Source organism: Cryptomeria japonica, chromosome 1 (assembly GCF_030272615.1).
Source record: "Cryptomeria japonica chromosome 1, Sugi_1.0, whole genome shotgun sequence".
Taxonomy (NCBI): domain Eukaryota; kingdom Viridiplantae; phylum Streptophyta; class Pinopsida; order Cupressales; family Cupressaceae; genus Cryptomeria; species Cryptomeria japonica.
This window is the reverse complement of record NC_081405.1, coordinates 21,689,092-21,702,401: the sequence shown is the minus strand read 5'-3', so window position 1 is coordinate 21,702,401 and position 13,310 is coordinate 21,689,092.

Below are 13,310 nucleotides of genomic sequence, written 5' to 3'. Positions count from 1 at the left end.
ATCACATTGGCGTCACAGTTTTGCATGCTCATCCTCACGACAAAGGCTTATCAGGGTCATTCGAGAACTCTGTTTCTTAGTCATTTATCTTATTTTGTACTTAGTTTTGTATTTTCATCCCCTGGCTGACCCTTAGCACTAGTTTAAGTGAGGTACAATGAAGGTATATTTGCTTCTTTAGGTCCATCACCTCGAGGGTAATAAATCTCATCCTCTACATTTTGGTGAACCCAACCTGAAGCCAGCTTCATTTTTGTATCATGTATTTATCATTTAGTTCATTGCATACATTTAAAATCTAAAATTTAAAATTTTGAAAGAAAAGAATAGCTTGCATCTCCATTTTAGCATTTGCAATCATTTTTTCTTTATCTTTCTATTAAGCAAGCTTTATTAGAAGACCAAACCCTTTGTGTCCCTGTAGTGTGATCAGAAATCCTCTACTTGACCCAAACGAGTATTTCCCTTCTCATACTCTCCATATACCTTTCATGGGAGGCTTGTGAGCTACTAGTTCTTAGAATAACTCCCCGATGAACTCTTCATCGCCCTCTCCTCGTGTCGTTGACCATGACTTTGTTGTCACTATTGACTTTGACCAGATTCAGTCTCTAGAGGAGAACCTAAGAGATTTGGAAGGGTTTTTGAATTGAGAGAATGTCCTCCCTCAAGTTGGGAATGTGGTTAACACTCTAAGAGATATGCTCATTTTAGATAAGAAAGGTTTATATATATTACTTAGCCATTATCCATAATTGTTAAAAACCATGTACCCTTGGTAGATGCACCCCCTCAGGATAACCAGTTTGATGCCTCTAGTTCTCTGATTGACGTTGACATACTAGGGTTGAACATGTATATAGTGGATTATACTATTCTTAGCATCAATGCCTCATCCACTCCCTTGGGTTACATGGGTATGTCTAGTAGCTCGACCTCTACCTCTGCTACAACTCATATCTCTACGGTCAGCACTAGTACTGTTGGAATCCAAGAACACTGAGAGGGGGGGTGAATCAGTGTTTTATCGGTAAGATAAATTTTATCCTTATTAACAAAGCGTTTTAGTAACTGGTAACCATAAAAGAATATAACAAAAAGTATAAATAATGCCACTATAAGAATATACACCATAACATAGAGATTTATATGTGGAAAACCTCAAAGAGGAAAAACCACAGTGGGATTGGTGACCCACAATATCTATCCACTAGCCAAATGAATAAATATTACAATAAGGGCTTGCACATGCAGGAAGGCCAACAACCTAGAGCACACTGCTCATCATAAAAGGAGCCTCACTGACTACAAGCACCAAATACTAGTTTATATACAAAATTTTGAACTCAGAGAATGCATCTGCTATGCTAGATGAGTTTCGGTTCAAGCACTTATTGTACCGATCTCCATTGTGTCCTCCTTTACCGATAACTTGGTCTACATCCCAAACCTTAAAACCAATAACCAAGACCGACTACAGAATATTATATTTGCATACAGTCGATAAATATTGTTCACACAATATCTTGCATCATATGTATATCTCTCAATCTCCTCATATCATCATATCCAAAATATCCTAACTGGGCTGACTTAAATACCCTTCCCAAACATAAACATAAATGCCTTATGTCGGCTTACAATGATATTAAAATTTATTTACATGTCATCCTAAACAAAAATAAATACATTAAACTTCATGACCAATGTCGCTGATTGCTACCATGTAGACCTGTCAGATTAATCTCCTATGTCAGCCTCATGTACCGGTTCCTAGTTTGTCAGTTTCCCTGAATGTCGGTTGCCAAATCATGAATACCAGTTAGTACTGGTTAAGTGTCCAACCCAAAATGATATGTGTTTCCATCAATGACAACACAACTAAACTGGATGAGTGTCAATTTCCAACAATCTCTCCCTTTGGCATTGATGGCAACACTCATGTAAAAAATGAATCATTGAAGTGTTGTCCCAGTTGCTCCCAAAAATTGATGACCAAAACTGACCTTGCTCCCCCAGAGATGTAAATTACTTCTTATGTCCCTTGACATTTTTTACAACAACCATTCCCCCTTTCGCATCAATGACAAAGGCGAGGCAAAAGAATGAAAGAATTAAATCAAAATGTGTTTACTGGATCTAGATGTACTTGAATATATCTGGGTAAGCACCCTTAAAAAATCTTAAGTATCCCAACCAATTTTTCAAGGTTCCCAAAATAGTTACAAACCCATTAAGAATGTCTGAATGTAGTTCTTCTTCTGTTAGATATATTGGTGTGGGTTTATTAATCAATTCTAAACTTTCCCTCTTATGGAGTAATAAAGTGTTCAATTGGGGACATACTAATCCTCTCAATTCCCTAGCTTGCTGGATTAATCTGTCTATATGTTTCTCCAAGGCTGATATCTCAGATTTTGTAACCAAAATTTGACCATCAATGGCATTGGTCAATGACTAAGTACCATCAAAATTGTTAACCAGATGTTCCAACTGGGCCTTTGTCGCTTTTTTTTTTCACCTCCAAGTCAGTTGTAAGTTTGTCGGTGTTAGTACAAGACCTATATATACAACTGCACTAATTAAGAGCCTCGTCAATCTTTGTAAGTTTCTGTGTCATCTTGACCTTGTCTGACATGAGTGTATTGTCACAGGTGACCTTCCTAGTTGCATTATATCTCTCTATCAATTGTTGGTTTGATATATGTTGAAGAGTTTGAAACTCGTTAGCAATATGTTCAGTCAAACTCTTAATCTTACCAGAGGGGCTAGCTATTGCAAAATCAAAATGGCCTGCTCAATGAACTGCTTGTCTTCTAATCCTTCCTTCCTCAACTTTTGAGCTGCAACAAACATTAATTCAAAACTTCTCAGCTGCTCAATGTTCTTCTACCCAAAATGAACTTGACCGGATGAGCCAAGTTTCAACAATGAACGACTAGACTCTCCAACCTGCTGACTAGCACTAGTGGCTTCACCACTTGGTGCATAACCATCTCAACCTTAACCTCTTCAGTATGTACAATTGTTGCCAAAGGTTAAAGATCCTCAACCTATTTATTATTTGTATCCATATCAATAACCTCTACATCCAGAATGTTTTTTTTTGGTGTATCCTACTTATCATGCACAACATCAAAGATATCTACCGGTTTCTCTACATTATGTACAGGTGATACTGCCAGAGGAATATCCTTTGTTAGTTTTTGTCCCAAAATCAATGAATCCATACCCAATATACCTTTTCCCTTACCATCAACAGATATGTCTTCATTACCAAATAGGCAAAAATATTGGTACAGTAAAGAAATTTGGTTTGTCTACAAAGAATTTTACCCATGCCTAATGGGTCTCCTTAACTATTTCATTTACTCTACCTACCATGAGACTCACATGCTAGTGTCTACTCTAAAAAATTATTCTATTCACATATTCAAGGCACTGTTGTAACTCCTCATTAGCTATTGCACCACAGATAGTTAATAATTCTTGCAACTTTATATTTTTATCTTCTTCAACTGTAGATAATCTCCTAGCATCTAGCTTATTGTACAAGTCTCCTGGTATTTGATTTTCAATCTCAAGTAATACTTTCTTATATATATCTAAATATAACAAAACTACTTCCTCAATCTCCATTTGATTCTTATCATCCATACATTCATAATAATGTTGGAAATTACTCAAAAATCCATCTTTAGTTATTTGATCTATCAATTCAACAACTGAGAGAGGAAGAGTGATCTCAATACTCTTACCAGATTCAAGATCTATATCTAATTCAGATTTCTTCTTCTTGCCAAGAGTATAAGTAGATTCTTTAACCGGTTTCCTCTTCTCTATTGGTTTCTTCTTCTTCAAAATTTTCTCAGGGGCTGCCGGAGGAGTGACCTTCACTTTTTGTACATTTCCTTCCACATGCTTCTTCCTTTGTAGCCTGATATATGTTTGGGGAATATTTGGGGGTACAACATCAGTATCAAAACTGGATTCAACAGAGGCAATATAAGTTTCTAGTTTCTTCCTCTTCAGTATACCCTTTCCGGTTGTTGCTACCGGTGGAGTCTGAACTGTTGCCGGAGATGACCCTTCTGCCAATCCAATGATCTTCTTGATTTCAAAGGACATCTTCTCCACAACTTCCCCAACCTTCTTGATTTTTCCTTCCCTTTTCTTTTGACTGAAACCTATCTAAACTTTGGATTCCTTCTACTTTGTTGTCCCAATGGTTTTCTCAGTTTCATCAACTGAGGCATCAATCAGAGTCTTGGCATATAAGTCCAAGATCTCAACATTAACCTCATAACCCATCTCATTGATCCAAATCTTCCATGGTTGCACTTCTTCCATTAATGTTTCATCCTTATTAACCATAAATCATATTTCAGTAGAGTACTTATCAACAATATGTTTCGACACTCTCTCTCTTTTCTTCATCGCCTTCTGAAATGATTTGAAATAACCACATAGAATGGAGTCTCTCTCCTTGTCCTATCCTAAACCTCTTATAGCATTAATTTATTTTCTTTCCTACTAGCATAATAAATGCCCATTGAGTTTTACCGGATCCTCGTAACTCATTCAAAAAGAAAAGCATCAAGCAAACAACAAGATTGCCATATTGGAAAACACCTTTCTTTTTACCCTTAATCTTCCCTAGGTTTAAAATAATCTCTTCACACATCTATTGACAAAGATCATACCTATCATTTCCTTTGACCATCTCATGATCACAGTAAATGCATGAACTAGAAACAACATTCAATCGATTTGATTGGGTTATCTTGTAACCAATGATCATGCTTTCAAATTGAACAACTTTGTCTCTGATAGTGCTTATCCTCGTTGACCGGTTGTCATAAGTTGCACCAGTTAACTTATCAACCTCATTGCTAGGTATTTTCTTCCTTTTGGGAGTCCGACCAATTTGGGGTAAACTGGTGATTTCACAAATAGACTCCTTGGTGATTTTGTAGGATCAGTCCAACGATATGAATTCTCTTTGAACATGGCTTAGTGCATACCAGATCATTTCATCTTCAAATTCTGGCATCTCCAAAATGTTTGTGAAACCCTAATCCTTCAAAATTTTAAATTCCAATTTTTTCTAATCCCCTTCTATCCAACAGATTGGTCATGTACATTGTTTTGTTCTCAGCTAAACCTAAATCCTCCAGAGTGCAGTAGATATATGCATGAACATATTCAACATATACAACTTCATCTGGAACCCTAGAAAATGCACCGACTAAATCATCAACCTTTGCAATCTGAGGGCATTGCATGAAAATCGGGCATGGACAATCCTTGATGTCAACAACAACAGGGGTAGCCACACCTACTAGAGTGGGAGTTGATCCAAAAGCCATTACAAATAAAAGATAGTCCAGAAACTAATAAAATACCTCACAACCTTCGCTGGTGAAATTTCTTGAAAATCCACACCAAATGCATTGGAATTCGCTTGAAAATGTTTTTGATCACCTTAAATCACCTTGAACTCTCTCTTCTTTGCTCTGAATGCTGTGTGATCAGAAATAAACTAACATTTCTCTTTTGTTTTGCGAAAAAACTAATTTCTCATTGACGTAAATGTGTGTTGGTCTATCATACTGGATTCAAAATCCATGACCTCAGTGTCGGGAAATCTTCAGACTAACTTCTCCAAGATCTGAAATAATCTTTTAGACCACTACCAGGGGTAATGCAAGATCTATCATTAATTTTCCTCCCCCTAAGGCTAATGCCTTAGTTACCAGATGAGTCCTTTGCTGGTGCAGGAACAGTCTGCTTTGCCGATTGAGTAACCGGGTTGATTGTCTCTATCGGTTGATCTTTATATTTCGTAACCCATTTCCTCTCATGCTCCTTTCGGATATAATCAACTTTCTATTTTCCTTTTTCATCATTTCCTACCAGATTATTCTTGCTTCTGTAGAATTAGCAATATGTCCTATTTTGTTGCATGCATAGCAAGTGACATTATTTTTTTGAATTGCATTACTGTATCCTTGATCATTCCTTGACCTGCATTGATTAGCCATATGTCCAAACTTTCCATGTGCATGACATCTCACATTCACTCTAAAATCTTCTATCCTATGACCATACTTCTTATAATTTGAACACTTACCAGGAACTGCATTATTATCCTGATTTTCTTTGTTTCTACAATGTCTTTCCATATGACCAATTTTATTGCAAACAAAACATAGCAAGTGACATTATTTTTTTTGAATTGCCTTACTACATCCTTGATCATTCCTTGACCTACATTGATTAGCCATATGTCCAGACTTTCCACATGCATGACATCTCACATTCACTCTACAATCTTCTATCATATTACCATACTTCTTATAATTTGAACACTTACCAGGAACTGCATTATTATCCTAATTTTCTCTATTTCTACAATGTCTTTTTATATGACCAATTTTATTGCAAACAAAACATATACCATTGAATTTATGTGCATTGGGTTGCCTTACCAGTGATTTCTAGTTGATGGGCGGATTCTCCTTCTGACCGATTGTTTCAACTTCATTTGCAGTACCAGAGTTTTCTCCTTTCTCAAATCCAAGACCTCTAGTATCTCCCTTCCGCCTTTGATCCTTCAGTAGTTCATCAAGCATTGCAGAACTATCCTTGAACTTGTCTCTATATTCATTTACAATATCCAAATATCCTCTTAGGACTATTATCAATCTTTCCAACTCCATCTCACTATTCTGGGATTGTACCAGTTCAGTTCTCAACATATCATTCTCATGTGCCAACCTAATGCATTCCTCAGATCTATCTTTCAGAGATCTACCAAGATTTTCTTCATTCTTTTTTTGCTCTTCAATATCCTTGGACATCCTCATAGTTAGGTCTTGTATTTCATTATTCATGACAATATTCTCCTGAGTCAGCTTCTGACATTTTTCTTTAAGGGCATTCTTCTCTTCATCATCTTGAATTTGTAAAAGTTCCTTTCTTCTAGCTTGAGTAGATGATAGCCTCTCCTGTAGGATAAGAATGAATTCCTTTTTCATATTTCAACTCATCTTGTGTTTTCAATTTTTTCATCCTTTCAACATCATAGTCTTCAAGAGCTACTTCAAGTTGTTTCTCCATACTCATCTCCATGGATTCTGGATTCAGGATCTTCCTTAAGTTGTTAGTCTTACTCCAAGGCACCGGGCTCTGATACCAATTGTTGGAATCCAAGAACACTGAGAGGGGGGGTGAATCAATGTTCTACTAGTAAGATAAATTTTAACCTTATTAACAAAGTGTTTCGATAACAGGTAACCATAAAAGAATATAACAAGTATAAATAATGCCACCACAAGAATATACACCATAACATAGAGATTTATAGGTGGAAAACCTCAAAGAGGAAAAACCACAATGGCCTTGGTGACCCACAATATCTATCCACTGTCCAAATGAATAAATATTACAATAGGGGCCTGCACATGTAGGAAGGCCAAGAGCCTAGAGAAAACTGCTCAAAACAAAAGGAGCCTCACTAACTACAAGCACCAAATATTGGTTTACATACAAAATTTTGAACTCAAAGAATGCATCTTCTATGCTGGATGAGTTCTGATTCAAGAACTAACTGTACCAATTTCCACTATGTCCTCCTTTACAAGTAACTTGCTCTGCATCCCAAACCTTAAAACCAATAACCAAGATCGACCACAGAATATTATATTTGCATACAGTCGATCAATATTGTTTGCATAACATCTCACATCATATGTATATCTCTTAGTCTCCTCATATCATCATATCCAAAATATCCTAAGCGGACTGACTTATATACCCTTCCCAAACATAAACATAAATGCCTTATGTCAGCTTACAATGATATGACAATTTATTTACATGTCGACCTAAACAAAAATAAATACATTAAACTTCATGACCGATGCTGCTGATTGATACTGTGTAGATCTGCTGGATTAATCTCCTATGTCGGCCTCATGTACCAGTTCCTAGTTTGTCAGTTTCCCTAAATGTTGGTTGCTGAATCATGAATACCAATGAGTACCGGTTAAGTGTCCAACCCAAAATGATATGTGTTGCCATCAATGACAACACAACTAAACTAGATGAGTGTCAATTTCCAACAAGTACTACATCTATTGGTGGCACTGGTTCTCTTGGAGGTGTTGGTGGAGGTGGTGGTGCATCTCGCACACCTACGCCTCCTCCACCTTCTAATCATGTCTTGAATATTATCTTACAAAACATGGGGTAGTTACAATTGCATCTTACAAACCTAGCCTCTACTTCTAGTCAATCTTCTATGCCTGCATACTATAAGAAGATTACCCTTGACATCACTATCTCAAATACCATCTTTCCTCCTGCAGTTGAATCATTGAAGTTCAACAAGTTCAATGGTGATGGGGACCCTAATGTGCATATTGTCTCTTTCATGACCATGTGTAGTGATTACCATAGCCTATACTTTGTGTTTCTTAAACTATTCTCATAGTCCCTTAAGGGAACTATGTTAGAAGGGTATAGCTCCTTGCTAGATCATTCCATTTGTACCTTTGACTAACTTATGGATATATTTCTTAAGCGATTTTAGGCTAACAAGTGTAGTAGGGTCACTATCACTGACCTTGTTCACTATAAGAAAAAACCCAATGAGCAAATCATAGAATTTACCTCAAGATATCAATCAATATCTACTAGGATCCCCTTTGTCTTGCTAGATAGCAATTTTCATAAAGGATGTTCATTGGAAACTTGCAGTCGCCATTGAGGGATTTGTCTCTTCATTATTATCAAAACTTTTCCAATATGTGTTGGACCAAACTCACAAACTACCAAAACACCATGATGCAGTTTGGAGATTCTCTTTAAACCCTCACAGTGGGTCTTTCACAAGCACATCCACAGAAGGGTCTAGAAAGAAAAAAGTTGTAGCTAATGTTGTAGTTGTTCCTTTGATGGTTGCTACATAGGGATCACAAAAGAATATAGTTTTCACTAAATTGAATGACTCCTACTTAAGCATAATGCGGTGATTGCTAAAAGATAATCGGATTACCCTTCCTGATGTTAGGTCGTTGTTCGATAATAAACCCTATCCGTATTAGTACGATGGGTTTGTAGCATTGTAAATTGTACATCCTTAATTGGGTGGTATAGTTTCATGCTTAGGTTAGCACCCACCTTAGTGTGTTGCATCTTGCATTTTAATTTCTCTTTAAACATTTTATTAATTAATTTAATTAAATCTAAAGTCCCCTTCATCCCTCTACACATCACAAAATTGGGCCCTTAATTCTAGGTGTGCCCCTTTTATTTTATTATTTCAATTAATTAGATCATCAAAAGCCCTTATTATGTCCTATTTTGACCTTTAAGGCCTGATTTCGCATATCTAAACATCTTAAATCGTCGCATCCACCTGGGAATCATCTTATAATCACAATACCTTGAATCCCTAAAAATTTAGAAAAAAGTTGGTCAGACCGATGTGATTCTCATTGGTCCCTACTTTTTCTCCCCAAAATTTGGGATCATGTTTTGGTGGTATTTTAATGTTTAAACCCAACTTGGTGTGAAAATATATCATTCTAGGTTGGCCTATGATAAAAAACAAAGTCAGGGTTTCATACATATAGCCTCTCCTTTCTCATTTGAAGGATCCATCTAGCAATTTTGAAGGAACCTTTTATGAAGTGAAATTGTCAGTTTATGTGAATTCTTTAATCAGTAAATCAAGCATCTATAAAGTCTACATAAATCATTTTCATCATCAATTGAAGCTTCGAAGATATTGAAGAATAATAGGAGATCATGGACTGTTGATTGGTTTGTACCTCTCCCTTAGGGTTTGGTATGGTTTCATATTATTTTCATATCTTTGTATGAGCTTCATAACACTTATTTTCAGATTTAGATTCATGCTTTAGATCCATTATTTCATTTATGATTTGAATCATTTACATTTACATTTACACTCATTTAGGGTTTACTCTCCAAGCATAGCATAGAACTCTAGATTTACATTTCTTATTCATTTAGGATATTCCATACACACAAAGTTCTTGCACACATATTTTCAATATATTATCGACTATTTATGGAGATGGAAATCACCAAAACAAGGGGTTTGACTAAGGAAAAATCCTATATAGCCACCCAAACACCATTTTTAGAGTTGCAGGTGCAGGTACAAAAATCCAATGGACACACGATCTTCAGAACTGACATAACACACAGGTGTAGACTCAAGGTCACAGGTAGGTCTCAGTTTTCTAGACCAAGGTGTGGCACCCTGGTCCAGGACCAAGGCATGGTACCCTGGTCCTCTAGGGTTTCTTGCTTGTTGTGGAAGTTTTATAATGCAAGGTCTTAGATCCCATAATACAAAAGTTTAGCTTTGCATGGTATCAGGGACCAAGGTGCCCAGCGCCCTAGTCCTGCTCAATCAGGCACAAATTTTGGTGACAAGTGCACATTTGAATTAAATTTCTCATTCTATACTTTGTGTCTTAGTTTCAAATCTGTATTTTTCTATATTTTAGTTTATATCTGCACTTTTACTTATCTCCTAGACCAGTCGATCATATCTTTACATTTACTTCACTTCCCTTTCATAGAAGAAAAGGAATAGGAACCCTAAAAGTATTCCTTGACTGACTTTCATAAGAAGTAGTCAAAGTGAATCACTTCCTTAGGATCTTTCGTATTCCAATGTGTGCATGAAGGTGGGATTAGGTCTTAGTTTATGTAATGCCCACCAAAATACCCTCGAGAAATAATCATATTCTAACCACAAACAGATATAATTTTTTTTTTAAACATCTACTAATACATCCTTGTAACTAAGTTCATCTAACTTATATGAATCAATTGTGGTCATTTACCATCTTAATAGTATGCTTAGAGTATCGTGAACATAAACATAGATCATATAACATAAGCAAAATTTAAGCTAACATACATCTAACACATTTCATTCATGAATCCATTCAATCTCTCCCTAGGGTATCTTAATGACACTACTTACTAGCAACATCTTAACAATTTAACCATATCACGAAGACAATAACATACAATCCATTAAGATATGCTCATTCCTTTCCTAATATGAGATTATGATCTACCAAAGCACATTCCTAAAAATCCATTAACCTAAGTTCCTTTTATTGCACCAAATCAAATATTCTTAATACTCATTCATTTTATTAACATAAACAAGAATATAACTTGTAAAAAGAATTATTTTATTCCCAATTAGTACATCATGCCATTATCAAGGTAAGATTCACATGATACAACAAGAGTGCATTAATTATAATATCATATTCTTTATTTTATCATAAGAACTCAATCCCATACATAAAGAATCATTACCATAACATGAAACATATGGTAAACATCTTGTTACTTCATTACAATAGCATAGTCTTTACAACAATATCATATCCCATTACAAGAGTACTTGATACAAATACATATCCTACTTTACATATACAATTTCATCATGAATGCACATTACAATTTTAATACATAGGAATCATCTGTGCATCCATTGCATGAAGAATAATCATAGAATTCATAGCCATGCTCGCTAACACCAAAGAAGAAAATCCCAATGGAAGAAGGCATAAAACCACCCAACCATGTGGAACCAAATAGGAACCACCTCCATGATAGGAGATGACATTAGGTTCCAACTCACACTCAAGATCTAGAACGACACCTACAACCAAGGGATACACATGACATCATAGGAATTCAACATGAATACATTATCCACATCACATTACAAGGCTAAATCAACAACAAACCTCCAGAGGAACAATCAACAAAACAAGGCATATGGATAATGGACACATGTGGGGTAGAGTGTCATTACATGCTAACCTCATGTGGAATCCGTCTCAACCTTGGAGCCAGACAAGGGAGACCGGTTTACCCCTCCAACGGTCTTCCCAATCTAAGATCCTAAAATCACCTCCCTGGGTCTGTCCAATTGGGGCATACCAACAACAAATCATTTATCTCGATTAGATGAATTCTGAAATACCTAAACCCACTAATTTATTATTATGATTTTAACTTGTAATTAATTATTAACTATTCATATGGTTCCATAGGTCTAGACCCCCTCCTAGAGATCTATTGCTCATGACCTAGGTCCTACACATGCAAGAGCCCACTCTCCCAACCATGGACCATAACCATAGGGTAAAACATACATCCAAAATACATCATAAAAGCATCATGAAGCCTCATAAATGATATAAAAAATAGTCACAACATACTAAGAACAAACTAAAAATAACGGATTACATATGACCATACACATGGTAAGAACCTTCACTGAAAGAATGCAAATGAAGAGCCAAGCATAAATATAATATAAGGATGAAACAAAATTCATATAAATCATCTAAATTGAGTAAAAACACATCCTACTAGAGCCATATAATCATCCCTCAACAGCAAAGAATTCTCCCTCTCATTGGAGCAATACAATGCATATGAAACACCTCAATAGTAAGGCTAAAACCCTCTTATCGGAGGACAAAAGAAATCATGAAAGATAAAAATACATCAAGGAAAACTCATAGAATCTCAACACAACTCACACATGCCTCTGGAGAATCCACAAAACCCAAAAAGACACTCACACAGCTCAAACTAACCTTCCTAACACCTTCAGAGCATTTCAACACTCATGTAATACCGATCAACGCCCCTAGAATGTAGAATGGTGTTTTGTTATGTACCCTAGCATGCTGGGTTCCTTCCCCATCATTTTGGGTACATTTGGTAGCATTTTGGGTGAATTTGGTGGTGTTTTGGGTAAAAGTGCCAAAATTCAAGCAAAATTGACATTAGGGGTTAAGGCACTTGCCCAAGACTGATTAGGGATAAAAAACATAACATAAACTCAACCCAGTAGGTCTGGAAAGCTAAAAAATTTAAGAGGGAAATAAAAAATATAAAGTTATAGACTCAGATAGAAAACTGCATAGAAAATTTTCTCCCACGGTTCTCGGAATGACACCTAGAAAGCATAGCATCAAAGGGAGATGTAATAACTCTTCAAAAACCTCAAAGAGACAAGACAAAATCTGCACAAGGCTCAAATACAATCTCAAAATCTCCTAAAAGGGTATGTACCCCAAAATGTGCAATCACAATGAGTTAAAAGGGCTCCCGACAATAATAGGGAGACCAAAATCACAAAATCTTAACTCTGTAGCAAGGGAGACACAAGGAGTACAATATAAGGAGATGTATAACCCCAAAAATAAGATCAATATCTTTTCAAA